Source organism: Leopardus geoffroyi, chromosome E3 (genome assembly GCF_018350155.1).
Source record: "Leopardus geoffroyi isolate Oge1 chromosome E3, O.geoffroyi_Oge1_pat1.0, whole genome shotgun sequence".
Taxonomy (NCBI): domain Eukaryota; kingdom Metazoa; phylum Chordata; class Mammalia; order Carnivora; family Felidae; genus Leopardus; species Leopardus geoffroyi.
In genome coordinates this window covers 38,441,957-38,460,875 of record NC_059340.1, presented here as the reverse complement: position 1 = coordinate 38,460,875, position 18,919 = coordinate 38,441,957, and the positions used below count along the sequence as shown (strand labels likewise).

Here is an 18,919-nt window from a genome sequence, read left to right as displayed (position 1 = left end):
GAGATTTGAAGGAGGTGAGAGAGGGGACCATGTGGTTATCTGGGGAACCACGTCATAGGCAGAGGGAGCCATCAGGGCAGCAGGAATGGTGTGGAGACTGAAGCCTGCCTGACGTGCTCCAGCAACAGGAAGGAGGCCAGTGTGGCCTAAGTCCAGAAAGCCAGGGAGAGTGGCAGATCAATTCAAAGAACCATGGGGGTGACAAGCCCCTGGACAGACTTGAGGTTTTCCTCTGAGCAGGACGAGGATCTGGAGAATTCAGAGAAGAATTGAGGGCGGTTCCATGATGTCTTAAATCTGTAAAAAGGATCCCCCTACCCACTGTGTTGAACGCCAAGCATAAGAAGACAGAGCAGGGGCGCCTGGGTAGCTCAGTCGGCTGAAGGTCCAACTTCAGCTCAGGTCATGATCTCATGGTTCGTGGGCTCAAGCCCCACGTCAGGCTCTGTGCTGACAGCTCGGAGCCTGGAGCCTGCTTCAGATGCTGTGTCTCCCTCTCTCTCTGCCCCTCTTCTGCTTGTGCTCTCTCTCTCTCTCTCTCAAAAATAAATAAATATTAAAAAATTTGAAAAACAAAAAACGCAGAGCAGAAGCAAGAAAACCAGCCAGGAGGCTGCTTCTGTAGCCCCAGTTGTGAAATGACGGGAGCCTGGTCCAGCACAGCTCCAGCAGAGGCAAGTAACATTGGTGAGATGACACATACATGCTCAAGGCAGGGCCAGCCGGTCTGCTCGTGGATCTGATGAAGAATGTGAAACAAGAGTCAAGACGCCTCCAAGGCCATCAGCCGGAGCAGCTGGAAGGTTGGAGGATGGGGCAGACAGGCCTAAAGGGGGCCATTACCCTGGCTGCTTCCCCTGTGTCCATGAAAGTGAGCAGAGGGCAACACTCCAAAACCCTCTAATCACATCCAGCCACGGTCTGCCAGCCACACGGCCTCGTGTCTGTAATTAGCTCCCGGGGCAGCCCCTTGAACCAGCAGGCAGTGTGCTTGCTTATGTCAGCAGCCAGTGCGGCACGCATTTCAGACCACTAGCAAAGGTGGGAAAGAAATGATTAGCACGTGAGGTTCTCTCCGTGAAAGTGGAGTTAAGTTCGGACTTTTGTCCTGTAATTTGCAACAATGATTTGACACTAGCTTATTTGAGAGATGATCTGAGGTCATGGAATAACCACAGAATACACAGGATACTTTACAATTATTAACTCTTTGTGGTGTCCAAATTCCAGTGATCAATTCATTAAGTTGGCTTGGCTCCAAAAGTTAGTCAATGAATATTTTATTAAGTACCTACTATGTGCCTCCATACTGAGAACCATGGTAAGGCCATAATAATACCAGTCTGCTCACTGTGTGATTACCATCATTTTCTTACTTAACACTATCAAAATATCATACTTGTATTTTAAAATGGGCATATTTATATCCAAACACAGCAATCCATTGAATTCATCTATTCTCTGTAGTTGGAGCCTTCATGTCTGCTCTTCTATAAACCACTAACAGGTTTTTCTCAAAGACCCATGACCCAGGCACCTAGGTCAGAGCTAGGTGTCACATTTGTCATGATACACACAGGCTCAAAAAAAATGGATGAGCTGGGAGTGTTATTTTGTTTTGTTTTTCAACCACATTTAATTCTATCAAGGCCAGCAAAAAACTCACCTGGACTTGGTCTTCTCTGCTGTCCTTTCACCATGTAATCAAACTAGGTTGTCAGGAAACATCCACTCCTCTGTGTTACCTGTGTTCAAGAAGAGGAAGATAATATTTAAGATGGAGTCTGACTTTTCAGTCTAGGAAACCCCCCTTCCAGCAGCAGATGCCTCAGGAAGTGAAGCTGGAAAACACATGCGCGAAGAGTGAAACCCACTGGTTGAGAAAGGCGATGCAGACCCCCTCTGCATGCCAAGTCTATTCTAAGACAAAGTCTTGGTGCCTCTCCTCCTGGTCCCAGACACACCACCCCCATCCCTGCGGGAACGTCAGAGCCAGGGTCCACACGAAGAGATGCTCATCATCACTCATCATCAGGGAAACACAAATCAAAACCACAGTGAGACGTCACTTCACGCAGTCAGGATGGCTAAAATCAAAAACATAAGAAATAACAAGTGTGGAGGGGCGCCTGGATGGCTCGGTCCATGAAGCCTCGGTCATCATCGAGGCTCAGGTCATCACCTCACAGTTCGTGGGATCCAGCCCCACGTTGGGGCTGTCAGCACAGAGCCTGCTTGGGATTCTCTCTCTCCCTCTCTTTCTCTCTTAAAATAAATAAACATGAAAAACAAACGAACAAAAGAAATAACAAGTGTTGGTGAGGATGTGGGGAAAAGAGAACCCTCATGCGTTGTTGGTGGGATCGTAAATTGGCACAGCTGCCATGGAAAACAGTGTGGAGGTTTCTCAAAGAATTAAAAATAGAAGTACCATATAAACTAGTAATTCCCTTCTGAGTATTTGTCCAAAGAAAACGAAGCACTAATTCAAAAAGATATATGCACCTCTATGTTTATTGCAGCATTATTTACAATAGCCCAGATATGGAAACAACCTAAGTGTCCATGGATAGATGAACAGTTAAGAAGATGTGTGTGTATGCACACGCGCATGCGCGCACACACACACACACACAATAGAATATTACTCGGCCATGAAAAATAATGTGATCTTGTGATTCCCAACAATATGGATAGACCTAGACTAGAGAGTATTCTGCTATGTAAAATAAGTCAGAAAACGACAAATACTATACGATTTTGCTTACATATGGAATCCAAAAAGAAGCAAAACAAAACATGAGTGGACTCATACAGAGAACAAACTAGTGACTGCCAGAGGGGCCTGGGGTGGGGGTGGGGATGGGTGAAATGGCAAAGGGGATGAAGAGATACAAATTTCCTGTTAGAAAATAAATATATGACAGGGATGGAAACTACAGGGAAAAAGGAAGCAGAGAATCAGCAGGAAAGTCCCCCAAAAGCTGAGCCTATGCAAACCTGAAACACATGAAATCCATTTGCACCTTTTCTGTGTGTCTGTCTCCCTCATTGAAAGTGCTCCTTGACCGGGGCGCCTGGGTGGCGCAGTCGGTTAAGCGTCCGACTTCAGCCAGGTCACGATCTCGCGGTCCGTGAGTTCGAGCCCCGCGTCGGGCTCTGGGCTGATGGCTCAGAGCCTGGAGCCTGTTTCCGATTCTGTGTCTCCCTCTCTCTCTGCCCCTCCCCCGTTCATGCTCTGTCTCTCTCTGTCCCAAAAATAAATAAATAAATAAATAAACGTTGAAAAAAAAAAAAAAAAAAAAAAAAAGAAAGTGCTCCTTGACCTCTCAAGGGGGTCCAGAAGACAGGACACTAGACCTGAGATTAACCCAGTTGAATGAAAGTTGCTGGCTGGGTGCCTTGGGTAAGTCACCGTTTAGTTCTCTGTGTCTCAAATTCCTCTCCTGTGAAATGAGGCTATTCCAATACCTTCCTTGCCCATCTCAGAGTTTTGTGAGACTCAAATGGAGAAACAAATGGGGAAGCGCTTTGTATGCAATAGCAGAACACAGGCTGGAAAAATGTAGTGTGTTATTACTGTTAGTCTTAGCTCGGCCCCGGACAGTGTGACCTTGGGAAAGTTACTAAGTTCTCTATGCTTCCACATCTGTAAAGCAGGGAAAATATTACCTACTTGAGACCATTAAAATAGGGATTAAATAGACAGTTAATAAAAGAAGACACTTGGCTTTCCCAAGCTTGAGGGAGGGCGTTGCCTCCTAAATAAGAAGATAAGGACTTGCTAAATGAAAGCTCTGCATCCTCTCACTCTTCCTCCTTCCTTCCTGCCTGGAATGGAAGTGTGAGGCCTGGCAGTGCAGCAGCCACTTTGCAATCATGAGACAAGAGGCTTGAGAATGAAGGTCTCTGCGAAGGACAGAGGAACAGCGAAGTAGAAAAAACCTGACAGGTACCTGGGTGGCTCAGTTGGTTAAGAATCCAACTTCAGCTCAGGTCATGATCTCATGGTTCGTGGGATCGAGCCCCACATCAGGCTGTCTGCTGTCAGCATGGAGTCTGCTTTGGATCCTCTGTCCCTCTCTCTGCCCCTCCCTCACTCATGCTCTCTCTCCAAAATAAATAATCATTTAAAAAAAGTAAATGAATACAACAAAAGCAGTGCAAGACTCGTACCACGAAAATTACAAAACATTGTAAACCACAGAGTAGATTAGTGGTTCCCAGGGTGGGGGCTTGAGATGGGTGGGGAGTTTCATCGCCTCTTTCAGAGGTGATGAAAATATTCTGGAAAGATGGTGATGAGGGCTGTACAAGTTTGTGAATATGATAACTGCCACCAAATCGGACACTTTAAAAGGGTTTCATGGAATATGAGTTATATCTCAGTAAGAAAGAGTGAATGAAGAGGAAAAACATAAACAAAAAAGTGAAGGAGACTGGTTACTCAGAGCCCTTTGCAGACTTCCATATGAATCCAATCAACTGACCCCTCAATCCAAAGACACATTCATGGAAATTTCCATCAGGGATAACTTGAAAATTATGCTCATATTGCCTCCTCTTTGGGAGCAATCCAGGCATCTCTCCTCGGTGCTTATGTTGACCTGGCTCATAAAGCAATGAAAAAAAGAAAAAGAAAAAATACACCTCACCGTTTGCACCCACCAAGTTTGCAATACCAACTCAGTAACAACAGTCCAGGCCTTTTCAACGGATTTGCGGTGCTGGTCCTCTCTGACTCTGTACCTGTGATGTCCAAGGTGGCAAATACTAATGTTGTGGTCTGATAAGAAGATTGTGGTCTGATGCCTGTATTTACAATTGAAGGAAGTTGAAATATCCATTAGGAGCTAATAAAAATAAAGATGTAATTTTTCCCATCCAAAATAACCTCATAAAGATATAAGACACTTTGTGCAGTTCCTGGCATACAGTAAGTGCTCAATAAATGTTGGCGACTACAGTTATTTGCAAATGCCAGTAGACGTGTTAGAAAATTCAAAAGCCGTCCGTTGTGGTTTCCCTGTTGACTTCCTTCCCTCCTCTCCAAGGCCCCAATACTTGGCTAAGCACCATGCAGCCTTCTGCTGTCCTCACAAATGACAAGCTAAGGTCCTGTAAACTAACTCAAACAGTGATCAGTGGCTAATGGAGCCTCATCATGTCCCCTCCTTCCCCTTCCCTCTGCTGCCTGTTCTTGGACGAATCATTGCTTCAGGCTCTATCACATCAAAGTCATCTGAACTCACCGCTTCGTGGGTATGTGAACGCATCAACTTTCATCAAGGAAAATGACCTTGCTGCCTCCCAAACTGTTTCTCCAGGAAGGAGGAGGATGGGTCCCTGGGGAGACAGTGTGGTCTGCACGGCAGCAAAGCAAACCAGCCCACCTGAGGGACTGGACTTCTGGCTTGGACCCCAACACAGTAACTAAGGACAGAGCCCTTGGGCTCTCCCAGCATCAACACCCACCCCGGAGGCACCCTCAGGCTCCACCCACATCCTCCACCCTGGACCCCTTGCTCCCAACTATCCTCTGACCTAAAGGCTGGGCTGGGGGGACCTAGGGTGCTGGACACACCCAGGATGTTCTCACCACTCCCCAGAGCCAAAACACCCTGCTCCAAAAACAGAGAAGTGAAATCTGCAAATAATCAAAACTTGTTTCCAGACCTTCAGAGTTCTCCCGCCCTGACCCATCCATTGCGTGAGTGTGTGTGTGTGTGTGTGTGTGTGTGTGTGTGTGTGTGTGTGTCTGTGTGTACAGGCACCAAAGATACAGATGATCTGTAGAGACAGCTATAGATATATGGATAATAGATATACAGACACGATCTCAGTGTAACACATTGCACATGTTTTCTGATTTGTATTTTTTTATTTGAGAGAGAGCAAGAGAGAGCAGGGAAGAGGGGCAGAGGGAAGGAGAGAGAGAATCTTAAGCAAGCAGGTTCTGCGCTCAGCCCAACATGGAACTTGATCCCACAACGCTGGGATAATGAACTGAGCGAAAACCAAGACTCAGACGTTCAACCAACTGAGCCATCCGGGTGCCCCTACAGAGACTTTTTAAAACTTAGCTAAGGTGGCCAGCTGCCAGGAGACTAAGGTGAGGCTGGTGCCACATCCCCCACCAGCACAGCACCCAGCCCCCCCTCCTTCTGAGACCCTCCTCCCCCCACAGGCCCCAGCTCACCCCAAGGATCCTGCCCTTCAACACCAGTGAACTAAGCAGCTCTCCCTGTCTTCCCTTCCCATGTGTAGGCCGCGCTCATTGAGCCAGGGGCCTCTGCGTCCTCACCCTCAGCGTCTAGCCCTGGAAGCACACGCGCATGCACGGGATTGAATCAGACTCCTCCAGCCTGGCTCGGAAGTTTGGATGCAGCCAGCAGCCGAGAAGCGTTGGCTGAATAAACGAGCAAATCCAGTGACATTTTTGCATCTCACAAATGCTAATCGCCTTTGGGTACTCACTGATTATGCTCTAAGTTTAAAAATTAGGACACTGGGGGACGCCTGGGGGGGCTCAGTCAGTTAAGTGTCCAACTTGGTTTTCGGCTCAGGTCATGATCTCATGGTTTGTGAGTTTGAGCCCCACATCGGGCTCCACGCTGACAGCACGGAGCCTGCTTGGGATTCTCTCTCTAGCCCTCCCATGCCCCTCTCCTGCTTATGCTTGCTTTCTCGCTCTCACTCTCTCTCTCCCTAAATAAATAAACTTAAAAAAATTAGGACACTGACTGTATGACAGGCACCTATTTTTTATTGTAGTAAAATACAGGTAAAATTTACCATTTTATCCATTTTTGAGTACCAGTTCTATGGCATGAAGCACATTCACAATGTCATACAACTCTCACCACCATCCACCTGCAGAACTTTTCCGTCTTCCAAAGCAAAACTCCACCTCCATTAAACACAGACTCCTCGTTTCCCCTCCCCCAGTCCCTGGCAGCCACCTTCCTACATCGTCTCCATGAATTTGACTGCTCTAGGGAAATCATTCAGTATTTGTCTTTCCATATCTGACTTACCTCACTTAGCACGTCTTCAAGGTTCATTCATGTTGTAGCACGTGTGTAGCAGAATCACAATTTTTTTTGTTTGTTCACTTATCTGTTTTGAGAGAGAGAGCAAAATTTCCCGGGGGAAGGGCAGAGACAGAGAGAAAGAGAGAGAGAGAATCCCACGCAGGCTCCACATAGTCAGCATGGAGCCCAACGCGGGGCTCAAACTCACGAACCATGACATCATTACCTGAGCCAAAATCAAGAGTCGGTCGCTTAACTGAATGAGCCACCCAGGAGCCCCGGAATCACACAATTTTTAAAGACATCAACTTTTTGATGACCTCCTATTGTGGGCAGGGTTCCAGCTAAAAGTGAACAAAGGTAAATGACAGTCGCTGCTCCAACGCCGAATCTACGAATCTCCATATGAAAGGGTCCGATGTGCTACTAAATGAGAGACCACCAACACAGCTGGCCTTCCTCATCACCCTTGAAAATGGTTTTCTACACTCCAGCCTGCAGACTGCAGACTATTTTCCAGGTGAATCTAGCAATTCTAGAAGAAAGTTTACAAATGAAATTGGCTAATGGGAGAAGTTTCAGGCCACACTGGGGCTATGACTAAACAACAGATACAAGTCTTCTGTCCACTCCTTGGGTCACGCTCTGGAACAGCATGAAGTGGCCACTTAGTCTACTGCTCTCCCAGGAAATTCTAAAAGGTGCCAAGACTCTCCATACAGTAAGACTTCCCCTTCGCCACCCACCACCACAACTGTGCCTGCTGGGTGGCCACTTAGAAGGCCTTGGATGGGATGCGGGTCTGAGCTCCACAGTGGTGGGAAGTAGAGTCAGGGAGGTGGCATTTATTAGTGAACTTCTACTCGAAGCCAAGTACCACGCTAGGTGCTTCCACACATAGTATCTCAATGAATAATCTCAACGATCAAGGACAAGAGATGCCATCACCTCATGTTCACAAATGCAGAAACTGAGGCTCAGATGAGCCACTAGACAGACCACCCAAGGACACACAGCTAATTAGTATCAGAATTAGCAAACAAATTCGAGCTTGTCAACCTCAAAGCTGTTTTCGTTCACCCATGATGCCTCTCCTTCCATGATGGGGAGTGATGCCTTCCTCATCTCCAGCCCCGCCCCCTGCTCCCCCACCGAAGACCCCAGAGGTACACCTTGAGAAAGACACCAATGATAGGACCAGCGAAAAGCACAAGGAAATGTGTTACCCTCCACCCCACAGGAACCATAAAGGGGGTTGGGGAGTCCCTCCAAAGAGGACTATCTGGAAAGGACAAGACTTCTATGAGCCCTTAAATGACAAAGGAGCAAATTCCTACAGCATTGACAGCTTAAGCACGGGCAGGGCTTCTGACTCAAATGAAGAATGCTCAGGCAGCTTTCCTAATTAATGATGGTTGAGTCATAAGAAGAAAGAAAAGTTGGCTCCAAGCTGATTCTCAGAGAAAGGTGCCCTCTGTGAAGTGCCTGAGTAGGCGTCTCCTGCAGCCGTATCCCCCACTCTCTCCTCCAATCCTGATGCCACACCTTCTGGCACTTTCTTGTGGGTAGAGGCTGTAAAAAAGCAGGCGGCCTATCCCAACAGGCTTGGGAGAACTCGCTTTGGCCAACCAAATGATTGGTGAGGGTTTTGGCTGGAAAGGCATTTCCACATGGCGAAATGGAGCGTGGCTGCTCTTGGATACAAGCCACAGTATAATGTGAGGGGCAACAGCAACTCTGACAGAAAAACCTATCCCCATGGATGTCAATACTCCTGAGATTTCACCTTTAAATATGTCTTTCTTGGGGCACCTGGGTGGCTCAGTCGGTTAAGCATCTGACTTCCGCTCAGGTCATGATCTCACGGTTCATGTGTTCAAGCCCCGCATCAGGCTCTGGGCTGACAGCTCAAAGCCTGGAGTCTGCTTCAGATTCTGTCTCCCTCTCTGCCCCTCCCCGGCTCGCTCTCTCTCGCTCTCTCTCTCTCTCGCTCAAAAATAAACACTTTTTAAAAATTAAAAAAAAAATGTCTTTCTCATAAAGTTATCAGCCTTATAACTATCACAAATTCACTGTTATCCGAATGAAAATCCCAGCATTGTTTTTCCATGGGACTTGACATAATTCACCTTAGATTCATACGGAAGATCACTGACTAAAGAATGTCTAAGAAAATGTGAAGAAGAAGAACCAAGAGGGAAGACTTTATACTCCAGGTATCAGAAATTATTGTAGCACTATAACGATTAAGGCAGTGTGTTTCTTTTTTTTTCTTTTAGCATTGAGAATCCTTTATTCAGTTATTCCCTATCACAAGAATATTTTAAGGTACCTGAAAAGAAAATATCAAGAATTGTCTCTCCTGAAGAAAGTTATAGGATTCTAAATATAGTTGCAAAAATACTCCTATTTCAAATAATTCTTAGGACAAAGAATATAGAATTTTGTTATGCTACTAAGCATACTGATTTACATAAAATTTCAAAAACATTAAAAATTTTTGAGACATGGTATTCTGCTAATACATGTTTTAATTGATAACTTTAAAAATCCGAGTATAATATACAAAAGATGCAAAGATCTTAGGTGATAAAAGAGTTGTGACAGGGGCGCCTGGGTGGCTCAGTCGGCTAAGCGGCTGACTTCGGCTCAGGTCACGATCTTGCGGCCCGTGAGTTGGAGCCCCGCGTCAGGCTCTGTGCTGACAGCTCAGAGCCTGGAGCCTGTTTCAGATTCTGTGTCTCCCTCTCTCTCTGCCCCTCCCCTGTTCATGCTCTGTCTCTCTCTGTCTCAAAAATAAATAAACGTTAAAAAATTTTAACAAAAAAAAAAAAAAAAAAAGAGTTGTGACAATTGTTTACACTGCTGTGATCACAGAAAACAACATATACAAGTATTTCATCATATTAGAAAGTTCTTCTGTGTCTCTTTTTCTGTTCCCTCATCTCCCTCACCTTAAAAGCCACTACTCTCACACTTCCATGACTATATGTGAGTTTATGTTTGGGAATTTTATTTAAATAAGATTATACAGTATTTAGTCTTTTATGACAAGTTTCTTTCACGCAGTGTAATTTTAATGTTTATGTAATTTATTAAATTTATTTTTTTTAATTTATCTCCAAATTAGTTAACATATAGTGCAACAATTATTTCAGGAGAAGATTCCTTGATGCCCCTTACCCAGTTAGCCCACCCCCCTCCTACACCCCTTCCAGTAACCGTCTATTTGTTCTCCATATTTATGAGTCTCTTATGTTTTGTTCCCCTCCCTGTTTTTATATTATTTTTGTTTCCCTTCCCTTATGTTCATGTTTGTCGCTTAAAGTCCTCATATGAGTGAAGTCATATGATTTTTGTCTTTCTCTGACTAATTTCGCTTAAGATAATACCCTCCAGTTCCATCCACATAGTTGCAAATGGCAAGATTTCATTCTTTTTGATTGCCAAGTAATACTCCATCGTATATATATACCTCATCTTCTTTATCCATTCATCCGTCGATGAGCATTTGGGCTCTTTCCATACTTTGGCTATTGTTGATAGTGCTGCTGTAAACATTGGGGTACATGTGTCCCTTTGAAACAGCACACCTGTATCCCGTGGATAAATACCTAGCAGTGCAATTGCTAGGTCATAGGGTAGTTCTATTTTTAGTTTTTTGAGGAACCTCCATACAGTTTTCCAAAGTGACTGCACTAGCTTGCATTACCAAGGACAATGTGGTTCTAATAGCACAGGGGTTGACAATGGACCAATGAACTGACTAGAGAACTTAAAACCCATTCAAATATGGAAACCTGATAAATATCAGAAGTGGCTGTACATATTGGAAGAAGTGTCGACTGTTCAAAGTGTTGGTATTACATAAAAAAGTCTTTCTTTGGGCTCCTTTCCCCAGGAGAAGTCTTCTTGGGAGGAGAACATTCATCACCTCCTGGTAAAGTGTCAGGCACAGAATTAAATGGATCTTGAAGGTCACATTATCCTCCTCAGTGCAGGAGTCTCTGAGTATCTGCTTGTATATTCCAGGGATGTGAAAAGCATAATCAGGGAAGGAAGGCTGTTCCATGGATATACGGCTCCTGTAAAGTTCTTTATATTAAGCCAAAATATTTTCCCATAGCTTTTCCCCCTCCCCATATGGCACTGGGGACAAAGGTCCATCTTCAAGGCTGTCTAGCAAGCCCTTGAGCATCTCCTGAGGACTCCAATTCTCTCAGTCATGCTTGTGGCAGGACGTTCAAGGCACATCCCCCCACCCCAACTTCCAGGATGCCTCTGATGGGCCCACTCCAAATTATCAGTAAGACTTCTGCCTGTGTATGCTATTTGTGTACACACACACACACACACACACACACACACACCCTAGTAAGGGAGGGAAAAGCAAAAGGCTCCAAAGTGAGGTAACATAACAGACCCAAAGGGAGACTCAGATGTGTTAGCTGGGTGTTCCTGGATGTAAGAAGTAGCAGTTCTCTCCAGTTAGCTCATGCAAGTGGGCGGGCAATATGTTAGACTACTTGTGGAAATATGGAACAGAGGAGCCTTAGCCATAGGGCCAGCCCTCAAGGACCGCTTGGAAAAATCAAACCTGAATTTTATGAGATCAGGAATCCCAAGAAAGTGAGGCTTTTACTGGAAATCCAAGGCAGCTGTGGAAACCAGGCCATCTGGTAGACCCCCAAGCAGCAGGCCTTCACAGACCCTGCTCCAGCGCTCTGCCATCAGAATCAGTCCGAGTTCTCCTCTCATACTCTGCTTCTTCCCATCCATCTCTTCTCTTCTCCTCTTCCAAGTATGTGGTTGATTCCGCCGAAGTTCCCAGTTCACTAAGGCACAGCTCTCCTAGCCAGGACCCTGCGGAGGTCACGGGCCACTGCTGCTCAGGTAACAGCCAACGGAGGCTCATCAAGAGCTGGAGGCACTGCAGTTTCTCTAGGTGGGGAGGGGGATGGGGAGAGAGTGAGCAGGACCAGCCTGTGCCTGACCTTCATAGTACAGCTGGTGCCCAGAAGGGACGACTAAAAAGGTGTTCATCTCAGTTCGTGGAGGGAATAAGAGAACACAGACTCTTGGCTGTTATGTCCTCAGAGAATAGGCTTAATTCTGAAATCCAGATGGAGGGGACTCACTAAGAAACATCCCGTGTGACCAGCTGCTTCTTGTTGGTGATGAACCCAAAACAGCAGCCCCAGTGTCTACCCATCTACCACCTTTTCATCCCTCTGTGGTGTCCAGTTTCCTCTATTACAATACAAATGCCACTTAGAAATAAATTTAACCAAAGATGTACAAGACTTCTTTGCTAAAGACCACCAAATGTTATTGAGGAAAATAAAAGACCCAAATAAATGTACAGATGTACCATGTTCATGGATTGTAGGACTCAATATTGTTAAAATGTCAATTCCCTCCAGATTGATCTATAGATTCAATGTAATCCCAATAAAAATTCCAGAAGGAATTTTTCTAGAAATTGACTAGCAGCCAATTAGGTAGAAATTTAAGTAGTCAATTTTGTAGAAATAAGAAGGACTAGAATAGCCAAAATAGTCTTAATAAAGAATAAAGTTGAAGGGCTTATAGTAGCTGATTTTAAGATTTACTACAAACAATAATAATCGAGACAGTTTGGTATTAGCATGAGGGTACACAAAGACACCAATGGAACAGGAAACATCATCCAGAAATAGAACTACACATATACGATCAATTGATGTTCAACAAAGAAAGCAAGATAATTCAATGGGGAAAGACAAATATCTTCAACAAATGGGATGAAATAATTATCTACCCAAAAGGGAAAAAATGAACCACAACTCCATGTATCACATGGAAAACTTAAGCTGGATCCTAGACATAAAGGAAATACAGCATCTTAAAAAAAAATAGAAAATATTGGGGCTTCTGGGTGGCACAGTCAGTTAAGCATCCGACTTCAGCTCAGGTTATGATCTTGTAGTTTGTGAGTTTGAGCCCCACATCGGGCTCTGTGCTGACAGCTCAGAGCCTGTAGCCTGCTTCGGATTCTGTGTCTCCCCCTCTCTCTGCCCCTCCCATGCTCATGCTCTGTCTCTCAACAATAAATAAACGTTAAAAAAAAAATTTTTTTTAACTGAAAATATCTCCATGACCTTGAAGTAGGCAAACACTGCTTAGGCAAAACACTAAAAGCACTAACCATTAAAAAAAAATTTATAACTAAAATTCATTAAAAAAAATTTTAAATTTTCAACACCCCAACCCTAATAGCTACAATTAAACAGACTGACAACACCGAGGCACCTGGATGGCTCAGTTGGTTAAGTGTCCAACTTCAGCTCAGGTCATGATCTCACAGCTCATGTGTTCGAGCCTCGTGTTGGGCTGTTGCTGACAGCTCAGAGCCTGGAGCCTGCTTCAGATTCTGTGTCTCCCTCTCCCTCTGCTCCTCCCCCATTCGCACTCTGTCTTTCTCTCTCTCAAAAATAAATTTTAAAAATACTAAAAAAAAAAAAAAAAAAAAAAAAAAAAACCAGACTGACAACACCAAATGTTAGTGAAGATATGGAGCAACCAAAACTCTCATACAGTGTTGATGGGAGTGTGAAACGATATAACTAATCTGGGAAAAAAGTCTATCAGTTTGTCATAAAACTAAAAATACAACTGTACACCGAACAATTCCATTTCTAGGTAGAAAAAAAAAAAAGTAAACATATGTCCCCTGGTATACTTTTACAAGAATATCCACACCAGTTTTGGGGCGCCTGGGTGGCTCAGTGGGTTAAGTGTCTGACTCTTGATTTCGACTCAGGTCATGATCTCACGGTCTGTGAGTCTGAGCCCCACGTCATGCTCTGCACTGACAACCTGGAGCCTGCTTGGGATTCTCTGTCTCCCTCTCTTTCTGCCCCCACCTATTTGCAATCTCTCTCTTTCTCAAATGAACATTAAAAAAAAGAATAGCCATACCAGTTTTATGCATAATATCTATAACTTGGAAACAGCCCAACTCTCCATCTATAAGAAACTATGGTAAAGTCATTCTACTCAGGAGAAAAGAAAAAAAAAAACACATAACAATATGGGCAAATCTCAAAAACCTTATGCTTGGTGAAAGAAGCCTTACACAAATGAGTACCTAATATGTGATTCCAATTATAGGAAGTTCCTGAACAGACATGATTGGAAAAAGACACCACTGTGGCTGCCTCTGGGGGTCGAGTAGGACTGGGAAGGGGCATGGAAGCACTTTCTGGGGTGCCGGGAATGTTCCAGGTCTTTGTTTTAAAATAAGAGTTTCATGGAAATAATATGTCAAACACCATGGCGTTCACCTCTTTAATGGGTACAATGCCGTGGGTTTTGGTATATTCACAGAGCTATGCAACTATCACCACTGTCTAGTTGCAGAGGAAACCAGATACCCACTAGCTCAGCCCCAACCAATCCCCCCCACCGCCCTGCCCAGTCCTAGAGAGGCCCCCTCACACCATTCTGTCAACCATCCATCTGCTTTCTGCCACAACAGATTTGCCTATTCTGGACACTGTGCATAAATGGACTCACACACTCGGAGGCCTTTTGCATCTGGCTTCTTTCACTCAGCATCATGTTTTCAAGGTTCATCCACACTGTAGTGGGTACGAGAGCTTCCTTCCTACTGCTGAGCAACATTTGGTTGTATGGATAGACTACATTCTGTTCACCCATTCATTGATCATTTCAGTTGATGGACATTTGGAGAGGTGCTTAACTGGAAAAGGTACAAGGGAACAAACTTTCTGGGGTAATTAACATAGCAGTTACATGAGTGTATGTATTAGTCAAAGTTATTGAACTGAGGACTTAAGATACGTGCATTTTATTTTAGTGAGGAAACTATTCAAAAAAAAGGGGCCCAAGAAAGAAAAGAATAAAGAAAGAGAGAATCCAGGGAGGAAGGGAGGGAGGGAGGGAGGAAATGAGGGAAGAAAGGAGGGAGAATGGAAGGAAGGAAGGGAGGGAGGGAGGGATGGAGGGAGGGAGGAAGGGAGAGAAGAAAGGAGGGAGAATGGAAGGAAGGGAGGGAGGGAGGGAAGAAGGGAGGGAGGCAGAATGGAAGGAAGGAAGCAAGGGAGGGAGGGAGGAAGGGAGGGAGGGAGGGAGGGAGGGAGGGAAGGAGGGAGAGAGGCAGGCAGGCAGGCCGGCAGGGCGGGGAGGGAGGGGAAATCAGCCCTGGTTTCCTGTGGGCTGTAGCAACTGCTCCTAGTAAGCGTTGGTCTGTGCCAGTATCATCCCGTGACCCTGAGAAAATCAGAGCATGCTGCTAGCAGGGCACATTCCCTCCTGCGGAGAACCCGCCTTGTGCTGCCAGCTTGCTGGAGAAGGCACTCAGCTGGGCTGCAGGGCGTCTGCTTTGGGCTAGCCCACCCCCACGTGGGCCCGAGTCTGAGCACACTCCCTTTTGCCTGCCATGCAGCTGGTGGGCATGGCAGTTCTAGCTCTTGATGTAAATCGACACACTCACGGCTGGCTTGCCATTCAGTCCCTAGGGAGGAAGGAGAAGCTCCCGCACTGGGAGGAAGGAGGCGGCAGCCGGCAGGGAAGGAGGCCTGAGGACTTGGCCACCACTGCATCGAGACACCCTGGCCAATGAATACTCTGTCTCCTGGTCAAAAGACACCTAGTATTCTGCAGGTTAAAGATGGTCAAACAGCAGGCATTTTCATTCCGCTCAACCCTTAGGCCATCCACTGGTTGTAAGATTCTGTGCGGGGCTGGCGACCCTCTGTTCTAATTGTGTTTGGGGTGGGGGTGGGCAGCAGGGCACATGCAGAAAAAAATAAGTGATAATAAATAATCTGAGGTGGCGGACGCCAAGTGCCGTGCCAGTGCGAGCTACAGATCACACCGTGAAAGCTCAAACAGCAGAGAAGCCACTTCCTGCCAATCTGTCACCACATGCTAAGTGTCGGGGCCCGGGAAGCCAGGATTGATCAGGGGTGGCCCCACGCTCCAAGATGCTCCCTCGTGGTCCAGAGGTGCAGACTAACTTGCAAACCCAGAACTGGAAAGCACCATGGTCGTCATTAGAGTGACGGGGCGTCTGAGTTCTGCCAATCTGGAGCTTCTGGCTGACAGTGGGGGCAGCACAGTGGGAGAGGGGAGACAGGTGAGGTCAAACTGGGGACATTCCAGACAGGAGAAAGAAAGGCCCTCCCAGTATCTGCACAGAAGTGGAAAGATGCACAGACCAAGGAAGGTCTCGGTTTGACCAGAGACATGCTCACAGTCGGTGCAGCTACAGGAATGAAGGCTGAGGAGCATCAGGCTGGAGGGAGAGGGGGCTTGGGGAAGACTTCTTGGAAGAGCCAGCCAGCACAAGGCCCTGAACGATGGGAAGAAGCAAGCCATGCAAACAGGAACACACAGCAGAAGCTGGGTCTCTGGGTGAGGGTCCTGCACAGGGTAGGGTGAACAATGCCCCCCAAAAGAGGCCTACCTCCTAATCCCCCCAAACCTGTGTATATGTCACCTAACATGGAAAAGGGGGCTCTGTTTATGTGATAAAGTTAAGGGTCTTGAGAAGGAGAGATTATCCTGCATTACTCATTGAGCCCAATATAAACACAAGGGTCCTCGTAAGAGGGACGCAAGAGGTCGGAGTACAGAGTAGAGGAGACCACAGGAGTCAGAGGCTGGGGTGACAGGAGGGAGGGGCCGCAAGCCAAGGAATGCAGGCTGACTTCAGACTCTAAGAGGCAAGGAAATGCAAGCCTCCAGAAGGAACACAGACCGGCAGACACCTTGGTTTCCAACATGTGAGACTCATCTCAGACTTCAGACCCCAGAACTGCAGGATAACATAATTGTGTTGTTTAGAGCCACTCAGTGTGGTAACTTGTTACAGTAATAACAGGAAACACACACTGCAGAATCAGTGGGAATGCAACTTACACATAGCCCCTACATATCCCCTCTTCCCAGCCCCAACAGATACATTTACTTCCCTCCGGAGATTTCATGCCATCAAAAAGAGTCGGAATGCAAAAGCATGGTTAACAAATGTGGTTACATTATCTGCTACTTTGTTCGTTCATCACTTAGCAAATGACAGGAACAGAGCGAGGTCTGTGATCCATACTGACATCCCTGCCCCCAGCGAGCTCAGAATCCAGTGGGGGGTGCAGACGTGTCAACAGCCAGTCACCACACAAGGTGACAAACCCTTAATGGAGATAGGAAGAGGGGAACACGGCAGCACAGGGGAGAGCCAGCTGGTGTGGCTTCCCGAGAATGGAATGGTCCAACACAGGGAGTCTTGGCTGCGCAACGAGGCAGGACGAGGGGGAAGGCAGGCAAATGGAACTGCATTTAGCAGAACGGAGGTGGCAGGAGATACGGCTGGTCTGGGGGAATGGCAGCTGAAGTGAGCGTGGCCAAAACAGGGACCAGAGGCTGGGACAGGTGCTTCCTGATTACAAGGTGGAAACAACTGCTTCATGGCCACCTTCTCAGCCCTGCCTCGGTGAAATTACAAGGCCAGGAGCTGCAGGAAGATTCGCGGCAGAGATGGGTGAGGGCTCGAGGGGCAGCCCTGGTGCAAACACAACATGAGCCTTCAAGCTCCAAGAGACAGCACAGCACCCAAAGGAGACACTCCACGTAGGGAAGACCACCCGGCTAAGCACTCTGACCCTGTCCGCCCCATGTGACACCTCGTCCTTCGATTCATCGCACTGCAGGTGACATTGCCACTACATGCAGACTTTGGGGTGCCCTGCGTCCCTGTTGCCCCTGGCATCAAGAGACAACACAGTCTTCCCATTGCTTACTTTCATGAGCAACCTAAGGAGGAGGTGATTCTCACCCTGGGAACAGCTTGGCTCCTGACCTGAGCCATCCCCAGATGGCTGGTATCACCCACGACAAGGAACGAGCCAACAACGGCCACAGCGCCGAAACACTACTGCATGTGGGCGTGGCCAGATGACATTTGGTCACAAGGGTGAGGAAACGTGGAGATGGAAGTGATGGAAAGAAGAACAGAAGGGAAGCACAGAGGGAAGGAGGAGAAGAGAGGGGGCAACGGGGACAGAGGTGGAGAGCCGGAAGAGTGGACACCTGCCCTTGCACAAGGGACGCAGTTCAGGCTGTCCCAGACAGAGAGCTTTCTAGGACCCCTGACCTCAGGGGACAAGATCTGTGCCACAGCAGCATTGCAGGCTGTGAAGCCACAGGGACACAGTCGGGCCTCTAACCCAGTGAGGCCACGCACCTCACCCGTCATGCAAATCAGAGCAGAGGAACGTGAGGAACTGTGTTAAATACCAAGGGGAAGATTTTGCAAAAAGTTTTTTTTGAATTGTCACTGCTTAAGTGCGAAGACTCTCAAGTCTGAGAAGCAACATTTCATTCTCTCTGAGCCCTCAGAAATTTTTAAAAAAGGAGAACTCACTGTGCTCGGGAAACCTGCGTTGGTGTGGGCCCACGCTCGGCAGAACGTGGCGGAGGCGGGTGGGCAAAGTTACGGAGCTCCTCGGGACAGTTTCCACTCCAGATGGTGCGGGCGTGGAAGCTGCGAGGGCTGAGCAGGCAGGGGAGAAAGCAAACCAGGAGAGAAGCCCACTCGGAACAAAGGGACAGGAGCACTGTGGGGAAAGGCCAACGATTCAGCTCAGGTGCACAGAGGCGCCCTGGTGTCCACCGTCCTGGCTGCTCCTTTGCCATGAAGGCTCCAGAACCAGAGGCTGTGGGCCGGGCGGGCCGGGGAACTGGGAACTCTGGCTCTATTATCACGATTCGGCCCGCAGCCCTGGACCAGCCGCCTCCTCTCTTGGATCCGCTACCTTATTTTGCAAAGGATGGTGTGTGGCGGGCTGACACTCTTTCTGGGAATGTCTGGGACCTACAGA

General features: G+C 46.9%; 1 long non-coding RNA gene across 4 annotated transcripts in view; it reads right to left on the bottom strand.

Annotated features, from left to right (window-relative positions):
- The window catches only part of LOC123589146, a 33,705-nt gene that overhangs the window by 2,737 nt on the left and 12,049 nt on the right, over positions 1-18,919 (bottom strand). The window contains exons 5-8 of one of the 4 annotated variants that reach the window (XR_006708186.1): positions 4,669-4,812; positions 1,667-1,745; positions 844-1,032; positions 486-739 (exon numbers count right to left, since the gene is read on the bottom strand). This is a non-coding gene — a long non-coding RNA (uncharacterized LOC123589146). Of the gene's footprint in view, positions 1-485; positions 1,033-1,666; positions 1,746-4,668; positions 4,813-18,919 lie in introns of those variants that run through there. The other 3 variants (XR_006708185.1, XR_006708187.1, XR_006708189.1) reach the window with 3 other exon arrangements.